At 55.6% G+C, this 21,784-nt stretch overlaps 1 protein-coding gene across 7 annotated transcripts in view; it reads left to right on the top strand.

Annotated features, from left to right (window-relative positions):
* The window catches only part of RBFOX3 (RNA binding fox-1 homolog 3), a 434,946-nt gene that overhangs the window by 259,325 nt on the left and 153,837 nt on the right, over positions 1-21,784 (top strand). For 5 of the 7 annotated variants that reach the window (XM_036910466.2, XM_057501767.1, XM_036910464.2 and 2 more), the window contains one exon: positions 7,168-7,262. The exons of the other annotated variants lie outside the window; for them this stretch is intronic. The gene's annotated coding sequence lies outside the window, so the exon portion shown is untranslated. The remainder of the gene's footprint in view (positions 1-7,167; positions 7,263-21,784) is intronic. 7 annotated transcript variants of the gene reach the window in all.

Here is a 21,784-nt window from a genome sequence, read left to right as displayed (position 1 = left end):
AAAGAGGCCATCAGTCAACTCAGTGAGTGGCATTTCATGGCATGGGGATATTGGCTGCTGGCCTGTGGGGCTTTCCCCTCCTGAGACCCTCCTGCACCTGCAAGTGGCCTCCGCCCGCTATGCCGCCAGGCGCATTTGGGGTCCGAAGCTGCTCTGGCGGCAGCTCTTGGCAGAACAGGCCGAGAAGGTGGCTTCTCAGGGGCTCGAGGAACCTGTTTTCCGCTTACCTGTTCGTGATGGCTAGAGTCAGACTGCGTTGCCGAGAAGTGGGGCAGCTCCTTAGAGCCATTTCTGCTGCAAACAGTGAACGATTCTGCTTTGGAGTTTTAGGGGGAAAGGCACATAACACACAGAGCAGGCGGGCAGGGTTCACAGCTGCGAGGCCCAGTATTTTTACGTCGAAGGCTCTCTTGGCACTCAGCGGAGGGTGGCAAGCAGCACCTCTCCAAGCCCAACCACAGCGGGTCGGGGGGCGTGAACTCGTGGTGCGTCGCGAACGGCTTGGGATAGAGCGGACGCGGTGCTCTTTCTGGCAGTGAGGTTGGTTAAATATGGGAAAGGTTTGCCAAGGCTGGCAGGGCGTGAGGAGCTCCTTGCTAGGAAGCACTTAAAAGTAGCGCCGGTTCTCAGGATCAAGGACAAAGAGGGTCCAGCCCGAAGGCAGGGGAACAGACCACAGGAGCACAGCCAAATCTGCTCTTCAAGCAGGGAGATCTGGGCCCTCCTGCACAGCTGAGGCTCGCAGGGCCCTGCTTCTGGGCCGGCTGATGGGCTGGGCTGACGGAGGTGCACTCCTCATCCTGGGAGGTCCTGTGGCTCAGGGTCAGAGTCAGCACCAAGGGGGACCCTGTGCAGGAGTGAGTCCCAGCCACCCCCTTCCAGGGGCTCCATTGGCAGAGGTCAGAAAGCAAGCCTGCCGCAGTCTTTCGGGAAGCTGCCCACATCTCAGGGGCCACTGGTCACCAGAATGGTCCCGCGTCACAGGAGGACCCCAGCCAGCCCAGGCCGCCCTCAGAGGGAATCCTCCCGTGCAAACTCCTCTTCAGCTTGTACCTAGAAAGTGGGCAGAGGGCACCTGGTGATCCCCACCAGGACCAGCCAGGGGCTTCGCAGGGGCGGTCAGCTCGTTGCGTCTCTGCAGCCAGGAAGAGAGGCTCCCGCCGGTCTCCCTCTCCCACCTGCTCACTCACACCTGTTACCTTCCTCTCCTCTCCCCTCCTCTCTCCTTCTGCTGAGGACCACCAAGCCCCTGGAATCCCTTTTTTTGGTGACACAGTGTGACTTCTCTTCTTTCCTGGCTACAATCTGTCAAAACTTTGTGGAGGAAAAGAAACGCAGGGAAAACCATCTGGGAAGTAGGTCACCTGAGAAACAACAACCTGTGTGTAATTAAATCAGCTCCTCACAGTGGGCCGCCTCTGGAAGAGCCCAAATCCGGCGGCAGCCTCCTCCCCTAACCCCATGCCTTCCCTCCTTACATGGGAAATTTCAAAATGCAGCTCTTGGCACAGATTTTTCCAATAAAACCCATCAGGCAAATAATGAAAACATCACAATGTCAGCGCTCAGACTGCTTTGTGGCCACATTACTGCGAGGAAGCTGAAAGGTGTGCAGGGGATGGTCTGGAATAAAAGCGTGGGGGCATTTGCTGTAGTTTTTATTTAGCAGACCGCCCCGGCCCATTTGTCCTCCGCAGCTTTGTTTTCTGGATTCTCACGTTGGATGGGGGTGTCCTCTGGGTTGGAGTTTTGGATGGTCCAGACTGGCTTCTTCCTCTTCCACGTGGCGTCCTCAGTCCCAGGCCAGGTGTCTTCTTGGCCACCGGGTAAGCAAGTAACACCTGGACCATCCAGATCTCCAGGCCCAGGACGCTTTTATCTCACTCACAGTAGGAATTAGCCACAGCCTTGCAGGGCCCTGGCTGACGGCTCTCTGGTAGGAGCGTCTGTCTACTCATAAACGTTGCCAACAGCAGGCACACAGCTCATGAAATGAAGACTAAGGTTGTATGGAGGCTTTTCCAATCCATGAGGCTATTATTGTTTTTAGAAGAGAAGGAAAAGCAAAGACATTTCTAGAAATGACTAAGTGGTAAGCTTACTTATCATTCCTAGAAAAATCATCGTGAAACCAACTGATAAAGACATGGAAGTTAGTGATGTACTGAGGTCAAGGGCAAGATTATCACCCAGATCTAATCTCCTTTCCTGCCAAGACTATGGCCCAGGTAGATAATGAGATGTGGTAGCCTGTGACTCACCTTGGCCTCCCAGAGATTGCTATTCTTGGCTTTTTTTTAAGATTGTGATTCTAACTACATAGCATGTGTCTAAACCACCTACCTGGGCGTCTGGGAAGCGACTAGTGCACAAGGGAAGTCGAGGGCTCAGGACCACCTTGCCAATTTGCAGACAATCTGAGGTCTAACTTTTCAACTCAAGCAGGCACAAGTGTTGTCCCCTCTGAGGTGTCCAGGGGAGAAACATTCTCTTCTCTAGATGGCCTGGGACACCCACCAGAATTGCCATCCACACTTGCTCAGGACCTGGTTGCCAGCAGAGCACCCTGGGGTGCACCCCAACCGCCGACTCCCCTAATTGAAGCCAGAATTGCTCACCCCCACCCCAGCGGGGCCCCATGGGACTATAGGAGCGTCTTTATCCGAGGTTAGTGTGGACCTGAGCCAAGACCTCAAACACTGTCTATTGACTTTGCTGCAGAATCAATATCAACTTCCTTATGGCCATTTTGTTTGGAAATAAATATCTAAAATGTGATGCATTGGGTCTCGTTTGGCGGGAGGGGTGCAGGCTCTGGAATGTGAATGACCTGGGTCTGCAATTTCAGCCTGGCTGAGTGCTGACCATGCGGCCTTGGGTGAGTGACAATCCGGAGCCTCAGTCTTAGTGTGAGCGGTGGAGGTGGGGAGACAGCAGTGGGGTGTTGGGTGGGGGGCTCCAAGACAGCAGAGGGGACGTTCCCAGACCCCTGTTGGTCCCTGGGAAGCTCCTTCCTTTCCTTTGAAGGATGTGTGTGTGTGTGTGTGCACGTGTGGATACTTACGTGGGTGTATGTGAGTGTGTGTTTAGTCTGGGCTGGAAGCTCGGGCTGCCAAGTGAAAATGCAGGGTGCCTGGTTACACTCTAATTCCAGATAAACAATGAATAATTGTTATTAAAGTACCACCCAAATACTGCATGATACATACTTATGCTGAATCACGTAAAACGTTATTTCTTCCTTATCTGAAATTTCCAATTTAACCGGGCATCCAGGGATTTTATCTGCTATAGCTGTCAAGACCGGCTAGACCAAGGTTTGTTATTTCGGTTGTGTAGTTGGATTGACGGAAGCCGGGGTGCAGAGATGGTGGCCGTGGTGGCCTTGGGGGTCGGGGCTGCCTGAGGGACAGCCCCGGGCCGCTCTGCCCAGCTCTCCCAGCCTACACTTCCTGAGTTTGTCTTTTGGCCTCGTGACTTCTCCCCTTCGCAGTTTGGAGGTCCTTGATTGGTTGGGCAGAACCGAGACCCGCGAACCGCAGACAGGCCTGGCTGGGAGCAAAGGCGGCCGCCATGGCCTGGCCCATTAGGGCCGCGCACCACGCAGGGCTGAGCCTGCTCATCAGACTGCATCTACCCGCTGAGCTGGGTGCTGGGCGGTGTTCTATTAAATCTCATCCTTTGTTTCATGAGTGACATTTGATCTTCCTGAAACAGGATCCAACCGGGCTCAGAGCAGCTGCCCAACAGCTGTGCGCTCGCCACACGGCTGCATCCTCAGCAAAGCCTGGTCCACCTTCTCAGCCCCAGGACTCCCCAGTTCTGTCCCAGCACCCAACCCTCCCTGTCGCTAAGCCACCCCTCCCCTTGTCTGCTCAGACCCTAACCCTCAGCCCTCTTTAATTTTTACTTGGCAAATTACAGTGCAATTCCCCCAACCTGCTCAGTGGGTGCTGGCCACCCTGGCAGATTTGGGGCCCGCAGCAGGGAGCACCTACACTTGCAAAGGGGAACTAATAGGAAATAAAATAGCTTTCCTCTCCTGAAGACCCCTCCCAGGTCTGCCAGCGGACCCATCCCTTGCAGAGTGAATTGTTTTCAGTCCAATCTCATTTTTATTGAAGTTTCCTCCAGGGTTAGCTCAGGAGACTTCTCCCCCAGCCTCTTCCGAGTGGCCTTATTTACCAGAATCCCCTTAGCGTGGCATTTAAGTGCCTCCATTAACATTTTGTGCATCTTGCTCATTGCGAGCATGGGCCTTCAGAGACCTCCGGGGTGGCGGGCACGGCGGCAGCCCGCAGAAACGCCAGGCTTATTTTAATTGGTTTGAAACTATCGCTGTCGACCGCACAGGGGTCCCTTTCCTTGAGTAATGACCTGGAATTTGATCATGCAGCCTTTATTAGCTTGTAGCGCTGGAAGTGTAACTGTGTGAGATCAAAGCAAGAGCCAGGCACACATCTGCCCACCGTGGCATGCTTGAGCTGGGCACGCATCTGCCCGCCATGGCATGTTGGAGAAGGTGCTCCAGGCAGCATGGACCCAGCATGAAAGTGAAGTCCTGGGGACAGCAGACCGCAGGTCGCAGGGGAAATCGCGTTGAACGAGTTTCTGGCCCAGAGCGCCGTCCGTCCTGCAGACCTGCAGACTGCGGAGCGCCCTGCAGAAGCAGCCTCTCCCGACAGAACCGCTGGCCCCACAGGCCCCTGGGAGGCTCACTCTTCTGTCCACCTCCATGGGTCCCGTCTATGCAGGATGGTTGGGTGAGGGGCCGTTGACACGTGTGCATGTTCGTTGCATGAGGCCGTTTGCTTGCCAGGTGGAGGGGAAGCTGTGTCAATGTCCAGAACTCCCTGCGTCCTCTTCCTTGTGGGTCCCAGGGCCCTGGGCCTTTCTACCTGCAAATTCTCGGAAACACCAATGGTCTGGAGTCTAGAATGTTGGAGGACACGATTCTGTCCCCAGCCTGGCCCCTAGCTGGGATGAGGTAGCTTCCACCTCCTGTCTGTTCAGGTGGTGGTTTCTAAAGAAAACGTCAGGGAGCAGCCAAAGAAACAATTCCAGACTAGTTTACTGTCCTTCCAAAGGAAGAAGAGTGGGAAGATCGGTTCCTTCCAGAATCTCATGGCTGTGGACGTCATTCATCTATTCAGCCTATCGAGCCACTGAGTGTAAAAAATCATGTAAGCTGAGTGGCCACTCACATGTCACTAGCGTCTCTTGCTCCTTTGAGGGGCTCACGGTCTAACCATGCTCATCTCAAAACACATTTTGGAGAATTTTGATAACTAAGGTAAAATATAATAAATATCTATGCCCCTCCACCCACAGTTAACAATGGTCAACATTTAGTGATAACTCAGTGTCTTTTTAAAAATTGAAGCATGACAGATGGAGGTCAAGGTCCTCTGACCCCAAGGTCAAGGCCTGAGCGCCCCAGGCTCACTGCCCCCAGCACAGACACACGGAGGCAGGTCTGAGCGCTCTTTTGGTGTCCGTTATATTTGTTGCTTGAGAAAACGTGCACACGTGACCATGAGCAGGTTGTTCCCCCGAGGGCTCTGCGCCTCCGTTTCCCTCCAGGATCATGGGAGGGTTAACGGGTTACAGCGCAGAAGAAGGTGACGAGTCTTCAGTGTCCTAAGCTGACTGTCCTTCCCTCCTGCTGGATCTCTGCTCCCCAGCGGAGGCAGGGGCATGGGCACAGCACACCCCCAGCTTCGCGAGCACCCAGCCTAAGGCAGACCAGGGGGCCATCAGCTTATTAAGCCAATAGAACCCTACGTTCATGCGCCCCAGAAACCCCTGCGGCTTTCATGTGCTAAGAGGAGCCAGAGAGCTTCCTGTGTGAGCCTGGAGTGCTGTGCGGACCCCGGGGTGCGTCCCCGGCCCGAGAGCCAGCCCGCCGTCCGGACCCCCATTCCCCGCCCCCTGCCCCCAGGCGGGTCTGTCCTTCCACCTCCTGCCCCCCTGTCCTGTCCTGGTCACAGGGTCTCAGGAGGCCTTCCTTCTCCTCTTTGCCCAGCCCAGACTCGGGGTGCAGCCTTCTCTCACTTGTTCTCTGCATCACTGAGAATTTCCAACCCCTCTTTTTAAAAATCTGCTCTTTTCCTCGTCTGCCCCCCGTGTTTATTTCCTACCCTTCTTCTTTGTCTCTTGGGACTTTTGCTGGTGTGTCTAATTCCCGGGGGCTGCGTGGCCTCAGGGACGAAGCCCCACCTCCCTGCACACAAACAACCCGGTGAATCATTCCCAAAATGGTCGGTTACAGCACAGTCGTGCCGCTAACTGTGGCATCTGGTTTTGCAGCTACTGACACATCCTCAGAATCGAGAAGCCGCAGTCAGAAAGGGGGAGGGTGCAGAGGGGAGGGCCACCCGCCCTGCATATGCAGGGACCACTGCTCTGGCCCAGGCCCGGGGTGTCGCAGCCCAGAGGCTCTCCTGGCTCAAGACTGCGCAGTCCTGCCCCAGGCAGACGGCCGGCCCCCCCACAGCCTCCTTCCCCTCCCACCTTGGGGCCATTGCCGGGGCAGGTTCCTCCGTGGGAGCACCAGCTGGAGGGGCCCTGAGGGAGGGGAGATGGTGATGGTGCTGGTGCTGATAGGTACTGGGCAGGTCAGTGGGTAGATGACAGTTAGATGATAAAGAAAGGAGATTTGTTTTAAGGAACTGGGCTGGTGCAGCTGGTTTTGGTGAGCCCGGCAGGATGAGCAAGGTTAAACATTTAAACATCTAGATAAACTGCGAGGTCTGTGCCGACAGCGGGTCCTGGTCAGGCCCTGGTCAGCCCCCCAACAGCCCTGGAATCTCGCCCAGTGCTAGGGAGCAGGGGTGGGGCCTGTGTGGGAACAGGTGGCATGTGGGACCCGTGGCCCACACGCACCTCCCTTGGGTCCCAGGGTCCCTTCTGATGCTGGGGGTCTCCAGGCAGGGGAGCGGGGGAGCCGGGGGTCTGTCACCCGTGAGGTAGAAAGCGGGGATGCTTTGTTATAACTTCTCCCAGCCTAATGTTTTCTCTTTTGCAGCCTTCAAAAGATTCTGTTCCCATGACACTCTGTCCTGTGATATTTTTAATCAAGAGCACTGGAGAGCGTGTGTCTGATGCACTCCAGATATTCAGAGATTAAAAATGGTTTTGTTCTCGTGTTTTCTTTTTTAAATGCAGCGTTAAGTCAGAACCGCTGGAGGAAGATTCTGGCAGCATTTCCCTGAGCTGGTCTGCAGGCCCCTCCAGCTGGGAACCTGCCCGCCTGCAGTCAGGTGCGTACCCCGCACGGCGCATGTTCTGCTCCATCCTGAGCTGATGCTCTGAGGCCGGGGTTGGGGCAGCCGTAGCCACGGAGGCAGTGTGGTCTGGAGGGCTGTCAGCAGGGGCAGCCGTGGTCAGTAGAGGAGGGTCTGCACCTGCGTCCACCACTTGATTTCTGGACCCCTCTGTATTTTTCACCTTCTCTTCCCCAGCCCTGTCACTAAAATGCAAATCAGTGAGTGTATAATAGATAATTAATAGACCAATCAGTCAGCAAGGGAGGTAAGTAGATAAATAATTTTAATCATCCTTGAGTTGCCCGTAAATTCCCTCACTGCCTTTTTATTAAACTCTCTGTTTACAGGAGTCATTTATATTGCATGTCATTTTGCAAATCCCTCCCCTGCCTCCTTGGAGTCTCCCACCAGGGCTGACCTAGGACGGGAGCGCCGTGTGGTCCTTTCCCAGCAGGCCCGGCTCTGGCACAGGTGAAGAAAAGCTCTGCCCGGAGCGCGGGGTTGGGGGCCATGGGGCAGACCGTGCTTGGCTCCTTGAGGCTTGCCCTCTGCTCCCCGACTTGGCCACAGCCTATATTTAGGCGGGCTCAGCAACCTTTATTATGCTTGGCACCTGTGCTATAGGTATGAGCTCATTCTCCTCCCCAGGGATGGCCCCGGCCTATTAATAGCCTTGGCTGAGGTTTCCTCATTGCTCCAAATGCCAAGAGAGAAAGTGGGTTAATAAATATAAAAGAAACTCCCTCAAGAGGGCCTGGGGCCAAACTCTCTCCCAGGCACTCCAAGAGCCGTGGCTGCAGGGGCCTGGACGAGGCTCAGGGCTCCTGCACCCCAGCCTCCCCTCCGCCCAGAGCACCAGTGCCCCGGCTGGTGGGTCTGAGGACCAGTGGCGGCGAAGTGCTCCGAGCTGTCCAGGGAGCAGGGATGGAGAAGGTGCTGGTGGGGTGGCTGCTGTCCAGGTGTGGTGGAAGGAGGGTCCCGGGTGTGATCTTCGTGCATCTAAGCTGCAGGAGGGAGATGGGGAGGTGTCCTTGGCTCTCCTGCCCCCCTGCTCCCTGCATGCTTTCTCCATGAGTTTTGTGGGAGGGCCCCTGCGCCTGCTTGTCAGCATGGAGGAGAAGGGTAAGTGGCCCTTGGCACGGCCACTAGCAAGATCCCTCTGTCCTCAGCTTCTCCCGAAGTCCTGGGTTCTGCGTCCTGAGGCCTTTCAAGGAGGGCGGTGTCCGGGGCTGCAGAGCAGGCGGCTTGGGGAAGCCCTTCGAGAACAGGCATGGCGGGGAATTTCAAGGGTGTCAGCCCACAGCAGCAGCAGGCAGTCTGTGCAGTGAGCCGTCGGCCCCAGGGCTGGCGGTGACTGACTATCGCCCAAGGGCCTTCATGCTGGGGATGGGCCTTTCCTGTCTTGTGCATTCTCGCGTGGTGCTGTGTGGGGATGCTCCTAGAATTTGTCTTCTCCTAGGTGGGGGTCGGGCACAGGGACGTCACTGACACCCAGCTCCTGAGGGGCACATGGCCCAGGGTCAGAGAGCTCCCAGCAGAGCTTTGGGCCTGTCGGCTGGGTTCCTTCTGGGCTTGCCAGGCCGTGGGCGCCTCTGCTTCCATGCAATGAGGCAACGAGGTCGCCCCCACTGGGCTCGAGCCAGGCAGCCTGTGCGGGATGAGTCTGGGTGGCCTCCCACAGCGGCCAGCTGGACGCTGGAGTCCACAGCAGGCCACCCAGGTGGCCACTGGGCACACTTGAAGGGCGGCTGACTCCCAGGACAGAGGGACTCCGGGACGAACAAGTGCAAAAGTCCTGTTAAGCTTCCCTTGGTGGAACTGAAGTCTGAAAAATGGCCCATGGAGGGAGTTTGTGTAGCTCAGGGCTGCGCCCTCCTGCCGCCTGCCCGGGCCCCCACCGGTGAGTGGGAGGGAGGCCGGCCAGGCGGGAGGCGGGAAGGGCTCACAGGCGGCTCTTCCGAACGCCTCCCTCTGCTCAGCGCGCGGCCATGCTGGCAGGTGGCCACTGAGCCCTCTCCAATTACATTCTGTGCAGAGCGGACAGACAAGGCGACAGGCCTGTGCCTTTGCTTAGGAGTTGAGGCTCTGGGACAGCACTTCTTCCTGTAAACAGAGAGCGAGCCCTGTCGTGACAGCTCTGCATCCTGGCTTTCTGTGGACATTTTTAGGGTTTCTTACCTGTTTCTGCTCTGATGGGATTCGGGGCAGGTGTGGAGGAAAAAATGAGTGAGAGGCCCAAACTGATCGCCCCTTCGTCCTTGTGCTGGACATCACAGCAAAGCTCGGTGGGCCAGCTCGCCTCTGGCCTTGCACCCTGGGACCCCAGTGCCACCCGCTGCCGTACAAAGGGCAGCAGCCCCTGGTCCTCCCTGACCACCCTTTCATAGCTCCTCCAACCCAGCAAGGAGGGGAGGAGAGGGGGTGGCGTCACCTCTCCTGAAAGGTCGCGACGTGATGCCGATAGAGCCTGTCACCCCACGGGCTGTTTATACTCACTGTTGCTGTTAAGCCTCACCCAGCCATGGGAATTGTCACCCCCTCCATTGCAGATGAGGACCCCCAGGGACTAGTCAGAGAGGGGCTGGAAGGGGAACTGCCTCTGGGTCTGCTGACCCTCACTTGCTGTGGCCACGCAGAAGTGGTTTGTCCGTGAGTCACAAGGAGTGACTTGTCTATGGAGTCAGCCCCAGACTGATCTCCTCGGGCAGGGGCTCATGGGGCAGGAGTGGGGCCCCCAGGGTGGGGGCCCCAGGGCCCGGGGAGCTTCATGAGGATGTTGTCACTGGGGCCTGCCTGTGTCATTGGTTTACAGTCAACACTAGAGGTCTTCCGTGAGTTCAGCTGCGGCATTGGCGTGTGTGTGCGCGTGTGTGTGCATGAGATGGGGGGATTCCACACTGGTGAGGATTTTCCCTTCCTCACCCTGGAATATGGGGAGCATGAGAGAGGCCACTGTGGGCCAGTTGCTGTCAGAGCAGAAAGCGATATTATGTCACATACATAGAATGTCCGAGAAGGTCTGAGCAGGGAGGCACCAGGGCCTGTCTGGGCCACCTCCTCCTTTGTTGACTGAGGAGAGTGGCCCCAAAAGGCCCACAACCTGCCCCAAGCCTCACAGCTGAGAGCCAGGGCAGCTCTCCTGAATCCCAGCTGGGATCTTTGAGTGACAGCCTCGTTGTTTCAACCATCATCGGACGGACAGTGGTAACAGTGGTATTTCAAGGGCCAGAGGTCCTCTCCTCCTGGTCCATCTGCCAGAGCCGGACAAGGGGAGGCTGGAATTTACTTCACAGGGACCCGGGTGCTCCTAGAGGTGTGTGGGTGAAGTCAGAGGCCGAGCGCCTCTGCTTTGTCTGCCTGTCTTCAGGAACTGAGCCCCTGGGGCGTCCTGCATCAGCAGCCCCTGAGAGGAGGGTCACGCAGGCTGGCCCCTGGCTCCCTGTGCCCATCCGAGGTCATCCGAGGATGAGGGTGTGACCCTTTGAGGGGAATGTTTGTGAGGCAGGAGCCAAATGCCAGAGGCGAGGCATCCGGCTGCCCCGCAGACACGAGCACATGGGAGCACAGTCCTGCCCCAGAAACACGACCGATTCCAGCCTTCAGGGCTGCAGCCAGCCGGCCACCAGCCCCTTCAGAGGGCCACGGGGCTGGAGCCAAGAATGGTGGCCTTTTGTTTGTTTTCTTCATTTTTTCTTCCAAGACTCTTTCCTCTTCCTCCCCTTGGATGGGGGAGTTTAAAGGCCTTCTGTAGGATCAAGTTTCTCTACTTAAATTAAAAGGAACTCTTTGCACCTTTTCATTATTACCTAAGCAATTGATGTTCGTTGTAGAAAACACAGACAAGAAAAATGACGGGAGAAAACTCGCCACAGGCTGACTGCCAGGATTCAGCACTGCTCATGCCTCGGCATTTGCGTCTCCCGGGTGGTGGTCCACGCGGTGGGGGTGCTCACCACTCTGCAGACTTGGGGTCTCACCCTCTATTGTTTTGTTGCTGTTTCAGGAGCATATTTTTAAGGTTGATATTTACTTTGATTCTAATGACTGAATAGTATTTCACTGCATCGAAGGACCGTTATTAACCAATCCCCTCACATAAGTTTCCAAGGACTTGAAACAGCCTTTAGCCACTGACCCTATTTCCAAAACTCAAAGCCACACTCTAAGAGACCAGCAGATCAGTTTCCTAAACAGGAATTAGGAGATGATTATTCTTCACATTGTAAAGGAGTCTGCAAACACACCCTCCAAAGAGCTTCTCTGAGAAACGGCTCCTCCAGGGCATTAAAGCACCCCCAGTGTCCAGCTGCATGGGTGGCTGGCTTCTCTCCCCGTCTCTCCCTTCGTGAAGGCCTTTCTCAGGTCGAGTGCCTGTGGGTGTGTACACACACAAGCCCATGCACACATACACACGTGTGCACACATACACACATATTGCATGCATGCACACATGCATGCCCACATGCATATACTCATAGTATTTGGAAGCTTTCCCCCATTATCAGCTGAAAGGTGATGTTAATTTAATTCATTATTAATCACATTTATCTATCAGGTGGTCTGTTCCCAGCAACCATTACTGGGGAATAAACTATCATTTCTCTCTAAAAGGTAAAGGGAAATAGATGTTGGTGAGGTGAGGCGGGTCGGTGTTCCCAGCCCATGTAACTTACTATTTAATGAGGCCTCAAAACACCCAAGAACACGTGCTAAGGGGACTTTAAATAAAGCCAGGTCAGAAAACCCCGAGCCCCCACCTGCAGCTTCCAGGGGCTGAGTGCCATGGGGTACACGGGGTTGCCCTGCCCACAAAGGAGCATTATAAGCTCCCCTTAGAGCATCTCCACCTGCCAAGTCCAGCTGTAGGCCCCCCAGGCCCACCATGTCCTCTGGAGCCCAGGAGAAAAGAGCACGGTGCCCACAGGTGAAGCACTTGTGTGTATTTATACAACCACATGCCGAATAAGCAATCAGAACACAGTCCTAGTATATCTGCATTCAGTTTCAGGACATACACACAATATATGTATGTATTTTAAAAATAATTTACTGAGTTGAAATTCACATAACATAAAATTAGCCATTTTAAAGTGAACTGTTTTGTGGCATTGAGGACATTCACAGTTTTGTGTGGCCACCACCCCATTCTAGTTCCAGAACATTCCATCCCCCAAAATAAAACCTCACTCAGGTGTTTTTTGATTAAATTCAGTTATTTTGTTTGAAATATGCCCCATCTACCTGGGCCCTCTCCCCACTGTCCCCTGGAAACAGGAACCTGAGCGGCCAGGGTGAGTCTGACCACACAGCCCGTCTGGGGTTTGGCATCACCCACCCACTTATGCTTTCAGCACCAATTTTTGGGATGCCTGCCAGGTCCTAGGAACAGCCTGTTTGAACCCTGGCTCTGTCTCTTGCCAGCAAGTGACCTTAGGCAGTTTACCTAACCTTTAGGCCTCAGTTTCTTACCTGTAAAACAGGGTGGTAGCATCTGTCTTTAAAGGCTGTTGGCAGGATGGGGGAAATATTAATTGATGTGAAGCAGTCGGGGCCGTGCCTGGCACACCAGGAGGGTTCAGTGGCTGCGCACGTGTTTTTATTTTTCATTATGGTAGAATACACAGGACAGCATTTACCATCTTAGCCATTTTAAGTGTGCAGTGCAGTGACACTGGGCCCATTCACCTTGCTGGGCAGCCACCCCACCGTCCGTCTCCAGAGCTTTTTCATCTCCCCAGACTCTGTTTCCAGTGAACTGTGGCTCCCCCTCCTCCCAGCACCCCCATCCCACCATGTGAGTGTCCCTCTGGGGGCCTCACCTACGTGGAGTCCTACAGTGCTTGTCCTCTGTGACTGCTTATTTCACTGAGCATCATGCCCTTAAGGTTCCTCCACACTGTTGTGGTGTCAGGACTTCCTTCCTTCCCAAGGAGGAATGATATTCCGCCCACACTGAGCTTACCCGCTCATCGGGGACGGACGCCTGGGCAGCCCCACCTCCTGGCTGCTGTGAGCAGTGCCGCCCTGTGTGGCTGTGTGTTCCTGCACGTCCCTCTTGACAGGACAGAAACTGAGCTGATTTTGAAACTCTTCCCAGGGAGGGACTCCTCTTCCCAGAGGCACACGCACCTGGGAAATCCGTCTGCAGGAGACAGGCCTCTAGGGGCCAGGGCTGAAGGCTTGCCGAGGAGACCCTCTGCCCGCACCACTCGGGCTGCATCTCTGCAGCTCCCATCTTGAAAATAAGTGTTCCCAGTGGGAGGCAGTTTTCCTCCCGACTTCGGGTGAGGCTTGTAGGGTCAGGTGCTCGCCAAGATAGGTTCCACGTACAGATGGCCATGTGGGGCAGCAGAGTCCAGCGTGATTAAAACAGTCAGGACCCCGGGAACGGGTCCCTCAGGGCACCTCCCTGCAAGAGGGGCATCTTCTAGCCGTAACCCACTCAGTCACTGGGGCACGCGTGTGCTCAGACTACCTGGGGGCAGCACCGGGAAGGGGCGATCTGGTGGCCCTGGAGGTGAGGAAGAACAGTGCCCGCTCCAGCAGAACAAAAGCAAGGACTAGGGGCCTCACTTCCTCCTGACGGGCGTGAGCCTCCTGCACAGGACTTTGTCTGTGAACGCAATGTGGCCACGTAAGCTGGAACTTCCCAGGAAGGAAACACCGAAATGCTGTCCATTTGCTCCTGAGGCCCGCTCATGGCTTCTGGAAACAAAAACTACTGTTAGTTCCCCCTTCAACGGCCAGGGTCTCTGGGGGAGTCACAGGGACTGCTGGTGTCTCCCTCAGAGCCTAGAAATGCTGGCCTGGGGACGAGGCCCCTTTGGTCTCCAGGTTAATCACAACAGGCAAAGCAGCGATAGGACGAGGTATTCGCGCCACACCCTCCTTCACCCAGTCTCGCAAACGCACAGGCACGCTGCCAGGTCTCACTCCATAGCGGGCTCTCTGCCATCTGTGTCTTCAGCTCATTTGGATGCCCTTGTCTCCAAGACTTTCCCCCAAGGGGTAAACGTGTTTACTCCACTTCTAGTAAGGAATGGAAGATATTCGCATTAGAAATCAGAGCTGCAGTTTAGCAGGGCCTGGGCCCCCGTTCTGGAGTAATGTCGCCCACCTTTCTTTTCCATCCTCCATCTCCCTCGGCCGCTGGTGCTCCCACGGCAGTCCTGGTGGCCAGGGCCTGTCTGCTCCGGCTGCCAGAACAAAGCGCCGCAGGCCGAGATGTAAGCCGCAGACGTTGTTCCCCGGTTCTGGGACTGCAAGGTTGAGATCAGGGCTCAGCAGGGCTGGTGCCTCCACGGCCTCGCTCCTTGGCGTGAAGATGGCCACCCTCTCCCTGTGTCCTCGCAGGGTTGCCCCTCTGTCCATGTCTGTGTCCCGATATCCTCTGATGTAGACACCAGTCCTTCTGATCAGGGCCCATCCTGATGGCCTCTTTTTAACCTGATCACCTCTTTAAAGACCCTCTCTCCAAATACAGTCACATCTTGAGATGAAGTGGGCGGGGGGTCAGACCTTCCACCTATGAATCTGGGGGGCACAATTCAGCCCTCAACAGGGCCTGATATGCTATCCAGCATGGTGCCTGGGTGAGCTGGGCACCATCCCACCAGGTGTGTGTTCGGGAATGGTAAACCGCACGTCCTGCTCTCTCCGGCCTCTCTGTGTGGCCAGCCATCTGGACCCCACACGCGGCTTTTATTTATGAGCTCGTTTTCCATGTCTCCCCCGTCTCCCCCGTCTCCCCCAGGCCAGCTGCATCTGCTGCTGGGGAGCATTTCAGCAGTGCTGAGCTGAGCGAACCTCTCCGGGCACAGACACTGGCCCTCCCGCCTCTGAGCCTTGCAGTCAGCAGGCGCTGCGCTCAGACGCGGCTACCACCCCAGATCGATCCACGCCACCTGGACAGTCTGTTGACTTCTGTCTCTCCAGCTGTCAAGGTCAATACTGCGTCTCATCAGACTGTGCCATGTTGCAGCCCACTTGGAAGCGCCCCACCTCTTCCACTCAAATCCCCCACTTCCAACACGGGGAGCATAAGTGTTGGGCAGAGACATGAAGATGTGGGGCTCTGTACTTCCCACACTTGCCCCGGCAGGTGCCAGTTCTGCAAAGGACCGACGTGTGACAACAGAATCTTCTCAGCACTGTCAGATGAAATGCTGGTGTGTCCTCTGGGCCTTTGCCCGTGCTCTTCCCTTGCCCAGAAAGCCCTTGTCTCCCTAAAAAGCCCCTTACCCTCTGATATTCAGCGCAGACATCACCTTCTCCATGCAGCCACCCTGACACACCCTCCCACTTCCTGGCCTTTCGGACATCATTTGGCTCTGCAATCGCCTGTCACAGAGCAATGTCACGCTTGCTGGCCTGTCTTCTCCCCCGGGGCAGGAGCAAACTCATCTTTGTCCCCTCCCCACACCTTCACAGTGTCTGGCGCATTTCTGTTGCCTCTCAGCAGCGTACCGCCTAAGCAGCTGACCCCCAAGGTCTCTCTCTGCTCCTAGAAGACGTTCTTGGTGCCCCTGGACGGCCTCAGGGTCCGCTGACCCACACCTCCCTTCCCTGTTGCTTAATTGCTCTGACGCTGCTGAGCCCAGTGACCTGACCGAAATGCACATCGTATCTGCTTGGTGGTGCGCCCTCCACGTGGAGAAGCTGCCCGAAGGAGGCACGATTTCATCGCCTCTTCCCAGGCACAGGCTTGGTTTTGTAATTTGTGGGCTTACTGGGTTTTTTATTTTATTTTACTGTTTAGAACAAATGGGCTTTTCTGCTCAATGTCCAGAACAACTTTTAAAGAGCAGTTGGGGTGGGTGGGTGAGCGTCTTGGGCCACTGAGGTCCTTGTCAGCTTCAGGGGTTGCTGTTTCTGAAGGCTCAGCTCTTTCATAACCACCCTGGCAGGCTGGAATCTATGCCCTGGTCAGTGTGCCCGGTCATGTCTGCCGTGGATCAAACACAACTCAGGGCCTAAGCCCCACATCCCAGAAAGGGCACGTCCCACCATGATGTCCAGTGGCCGCCCTGCTCTGTGGCCAGCACAGTGCAGAGGACAGATCCCCATGTGTGTTTCTCATGGAGGCCAGAGCCCCGCCTACTCTCAGGGACCCTCCCCCCAGAGGTTGCTGACCTGGGTCACCAATAATGCTGGGGGTGGGGAGGAGAGTGGTCACGTGACCTGGGAGAGCTGGACCCATCCCACTTGCTGTGCAAGGGAGGGCCACCCAGCTCTGAGGCTCCCCTTGCCTCCATGGGGCCAGCTCCAGGGTGGGTGAGGGGCACCTTGGCCACGAAGAGCCAGTAATGGGGGATTGGATCCCATGGGGGCTGCAGAAGGTGCAGCCACTAAATCTCTAGGAGTCCAGGGTGTCAGAGGTCTGCTGGGAGCCATTCTTACTCACTGGGGTGACCCCAGTCTTCCAACTCGAGAGCTGTGGACCCAAGCAGGGTTGCTCAGGGGGGGCAGCAGGAACTGTGTGGAGCTCCAGTTGAGGGAGGCAGTGGGCCTTGGGGGCACGATGAACAAACACAGAGAGACACTGGCCAAGAACAGGAGGAAAGAACCTCAGCTGGAGGGGGAGGGAGAGGAGGGAGAGGGGGAGGGGACGAGGCCCGTGGCAGGGGGCTGTGGAAGAAGCACCCCACCCAGTCCGGGCATGCACTCCCCACCGGGCTCTCTCCTGCGAGCCCAGCTCCCTGGGTGGGGGCGGAGGGAGGACGGCTCTCCAGATCAGGGGCTGTGCCCACCCTTCTGTGTACCCCGTTTCCTGACACGCCCATTATTCTAATCATTTCTGCATGTATATCTGCCGCAAAGTCTACTATGAACACAGCATGACTCTGGCAAATGATGTGATTATTACACAATGACTAAGCGCCCTAGACGAGTCAAAATCAGGTGTGTGTGTCTGTGTGTGGTGACGGTGGTTTTTTTCTGGGGTGGGGGTCATAAAACTTTTTTGAATCTTTTGTTGATGGTAGGTGTTTTCTCTTTGCATCTGTGCACTGGGGTGCCCCACAGATTCTCAGCTGTGGAGTCTGGCTGTCAGTCTGTGAAATGAATTGATTGATATTAAATGTCACAAAAGTCTCTCTAATTCACCTCGTTTTCTGCCTCTGCCCTCCTCCAACCCCTTCTCAACTCCCCCCAGCCCTCTGCCACCCACAAGCTGCAATCGGGAAGTGGGAGAGCAGGCTTGGCCATCAGCCCTGGAGTGATGCCGGCTCATCTATTATGTAAAACCTCACTGAGTGTGATTTACAAAGAGCTACACTTTCCACTGCCCTGCCACAGACACCCCCAGACATGCCTCTGCACCCCAACTCCCCAGCACTCCCGAGGCACTGCCACCCTTGCACCCACGACGGGCTGGCTGTCCTCGCACACTGGAGGCGAGGTGAGCCGAGGGCCGGATCACTCCCTTGGGCGGCTGCTGGGCCCACACGAGACACTGAGCGGGGTGTCGTGGGGAGGCTGGGAGGCGGGCCAGGGCAGGAGACTTGGTGTGAAGTGGCAAGAGCCGCCGAAACTCAGGAAAAGCAAATCACACGACAGGTAAACACTCAGACCCCGCAGTCTGAGTTGGGAGTCAGGCGAGCTTGTCCCAGGCTGCTCGTGGGCAGCCCCGCCCCCTTTCCTGAGCTTGGAAGTCACTTGCTGGAAAGGAATTGGCTCCCACCCGAACTACAGCAAGAGGCCAAGCCAGCAGGCATTCCCTCCCCGCATCCCTCCCTCACCTTGCTGGGTTGTGCATTCATTTTTCCCTCCTGCCCTCCCCGCAGACAGAATCTTGATTTAAGAAATCAGACCCAGCAGCTGTATCTCATCCTTCACATGCTCCAATTGCCAGGATCTGGAAAATCTGCTGTGGGCAGGCAGGATTGCCTCCAAATGCGTTTCTGGCATGGTGGATTTAGTGAGCAAACGCGGCAGAATTTATCTGCAGCACCGCACGTCCCCAGCCATTGGTGCCAGATAAAACCGCAGCCTCCTAGAAGATCCCCAGTCTGAGCACGTCCCGTGGTGGCCGTCCCCGCTCCCTGGAACCTCCGATGTGGGCTGAGTAGTGGTCAGAAAGGCGAACTGAGCTCTGAGCAAAGCTTACCCACATCGTTACCTTAGTAAAGAATCAGGCTGTTTGAACAGGGCACCGATCTCTTCCTTCCCACCTCTAGGGGAGAATCTCTCCCCACTGATGAACAAAACTTTAGGAAGTTATTTAAATAAGAGGGTTGGGGGGATATGGATTAAAGCAAGGGACGGCGATCCAGTTTCAGGTTTGATGAAGGCAGATCAGCGTGAGCTCCCATAAGCACAGGCTGCGGTTTCCAGGCGATAAATGAGTTCCATGTACGTCTAGGCGTGGGACAGAGAAGCTGAGGCCTCGTGGCCAGCCCCCAGCCAGGAGCTCAGGAGGTTGCTGGAGCCCCAGGCGCCCGAGGCCGCTGTCCCTGGTGCTGGACCCTCATCGTCTCCCGCACTACGTCTTTCCCTGTTCCTCTAGGAAGTGCAGGTGGCCTAGGACGGTTACTGAATGCCAGGATTTGCTAACAGGCGCGCCCCACCTAAACTGCTAAACTTCCCTCCAGTCCAAGATTCTGCCAAGGGGTTTCAAGTTGTGGAGAAACTGTTAAGAAAAAGCAGTGACTTGTTGAAGGGGAGGAGAAAGCTGGTCCTATTCACCCTGTTTTCCTAACTGTATAAGACAGCCAACCGACTACAGCTGGAGAGCCTAGGAGCCTGCAGCATAAATATTCACCTGTTCTGGCAGCCAGACGGTGACCGTGTGTGTGCCGTTGCGTCCTGAGTTCTAGCCGACCCCGTGCCGGCTGAGGGTCCCCCTGCCCTGGTTCATTTCCCCACCCTGCAACAGCAGCTGGGGACGCACCCCTCCCTGTGGGTCTCGCCTCCCTCCGGCTCCTCTGCGGACCACACCACAGCTACAGTTTAGCTCTCTGGCTTGTCATCCCTCAAAGCCGCAGATTAACAAAGGAGTGACTTGGTGCGAGCAGCAATCCCTGCTGACCCCATGTGACCTTGGGCAGGTCACTACCTCCCAAGTTCTCAGTTTCCTCACCTGTTACGTGGAGATGCTGAGACCTCCCCTGCCGACCCTACCCGGCTGTTGGGAGGATCAAATGAGGCGATGCCTGTAAGTGGCATTGAGGAACTCTGGAATATAATACAAATGTGAGGCATTAGTGATAGCAGCCTTGTGAAATAGCAGAAGTCTGACACCTCCGTTTCTGATGTCGCAGCCATGCAAGCACTTCAGGGGCCCCTTTTCAGGGTGGCTGAGGGGGGCCAGATATAAAACCCATAAAGCCAAAACAAGGCCTTAAGGGAGGAATCATCTCTCATACCAACTCCCAAAAGAAAGGCTAATTCCAAAATGAAGTCTTTGCTTCTTACTTTCCCAATGTAAGGGGAGCAGGTAATTCCACCCCCACCCCCACCAAAGGCAGCTTCATATTGGAGGAATCCGAGTACGATGGTCAGGGGTCTCTGGTGGCAGAACTGAGCGGAGGGAGGAAAGCGAATGATCTGGGCTAAGCATTCGGCGCATCTCACTCTCCATCGTGAGCAGCCCACGGCATGGACACTTGCAGGGGCAGCACCTGGGGGTGTGGTGGTGACCAGTGCCGAGGGCAAGTGTGAACACAGACGTTATCATTACAGAGCATTTTAATTCTCTCCCTCACCCCATATTTATTGGGCACCTTGTGTGTGCTGGGGCCATGCCAGGGGTGGGTGGCAGCCTCTGGGTGGATTAGGCAAGAACACTTGAGGCCCAGTGTGATGCACACTGTCCTGGGGGTGTGCAGGGGCCCCACCCTGCTTTCTGGCTCTGTGAAGGGTATGCACTGAGCTCCCTTGCCTCTGCTTCTCTCCTGGTCCCCAGCTGAGATGCTCGTTAGGTCCTGTCCTCTGATGTGTCCTGCTGTCTTTGGAGCTCGTGGCATCCTTTGGATTTTAGACAACCTCCCTATTACCTTGGCATGGTAACTGGAAGATTCATAATAATTTAGGGAGACTCTGAGATATTGATCACTACTGAAATCCTAGAATGAGGGATCAGGGGAAACTGGTAATGGGGCTCCAATGTGTGACTTTGGAGGTTCTAAGTGAGAGCGTCTCATTAGCTAGTTACGGTCAGATCCATGTCTCCAGCCCAGGAGTAAGGCTTGAACATCATGAAATTCAAGGTTTTGCTCCTGAAGTTTTTATATCAGACTTACTAAGTCACACGCTGTCCCAGTTTCTCTTAGTCAGCCTGCAAAGACAGTCCCTTTCTTGCTACTGAGCACAGAGGAGCCACATGGGGCCATCCAGAGAGGCTCTGGGAGTGGCCAGGGCAAGGCCTGTCCCCGCGGAAAGGGACACTGCGGCTGGCCCCTGGGAACAGAGGTCAAGGGAGACTTCAGAGAAGCCCCTATATCTGGTCCTGCCTCCTGGGCAGTGAGCTGTTCTGGCTCCGCAGGACCTGTCACTGACGCGGTGAGGCACTGTCAGGTTCAAGGGGTGCACTAATGATCCAGGGCTCTGGAGCGTGCCCTCGGCCCGTTCCTCCTGCCCAGAGGAGCATCCCTGCCAAGAGCTTTTGCCAGGCACGTCGATAAATTCCCACACCTGAGGCAGAGAGTTGCATATTCCTCCTATGTTTAATTATGAATCCATGCGGGCCAGCTCACCGAATGCAACCCCACGGCAGCTTTCTTATCTCTCACACTCCAACTCAGCAGATGAAGTTACCCCAGAGGCCAAAGTGTGGCGCTGCAGAGAGCTCCTTTCTATATACCCAGGGTACCCAGGGCGCACACCAGACAGGAGATCACCCCACGCAGGGAATTCTGGTGACCATGTGCTTTAGTACTCCGACCCTCAGAGCTAACGTTTATGCTATTAATTTTAAAACACATTATTTCTTCTCTGTTAGAGTCTTTTTTGGCCAACTACATAGCCCCCTTATCTCAGGCCAGCATTTCATGGTGGTCCCTCGCTTCCCCATCCCACGACACACACTTTTCGTTTGTTTCTCCTCCCCTGAAGTCCCAGGAGGAGTGGAAAATAGAACAAGAGCTTAGGCGAGAGAATCCTTCTAGAAAGGCAGGAAGCCGCGTGGGCTGAGCTGACCTACCAGCTGGAGAGCCCACCTCACTGCAGCATGATTCCTGTCCAAACACACTGGCCGCTTCTGGGAGAAGGTGGCCACATGGTCAAGGGCAGAGCGACCAGGGCTTGGAAGCATTGATTTTGCATGTGTGGTGGAGCCTCCCCACCCGCCAGCCATCAAACACAGACAGGAAGCCTCTGGAGGTACAAGGAGAGGCACGTGATCCATGCTTGTCCATCTGCCTTGTCAAAAGCTATAGCTTCTCTGATGTGGGTGAACCTTAGTCTTGAGCATCATTCATTTCCCTGGGGCCTGACCTCAGAAGGCCCTTAGTAAGGGACCTTGTGTCAATCTCAGATTCCATTTGCTAACTGCCTGTGCTCAGAGTCCCTCCAGCGAT

The sequence above is a fragment of the Manis pentadactyla genome, chromosome 4 (assembly GCF_030020395.1).
Source record: "Manis pentadactyla isolate mManPen7 chromosome 4, mManPen7.hap1, whole genome shotgun sequence".
NCBI lineage: Eukaryota > Metazoa > Chordata > Mammalia > Pholidota > Manidae > Manis > Manis pentadactyla.
The sequence above is the reverse complement of the archived record's forward strand: the minus strand, read 5'-3'. Positions and strand labels throughout refer to the sequence as shown.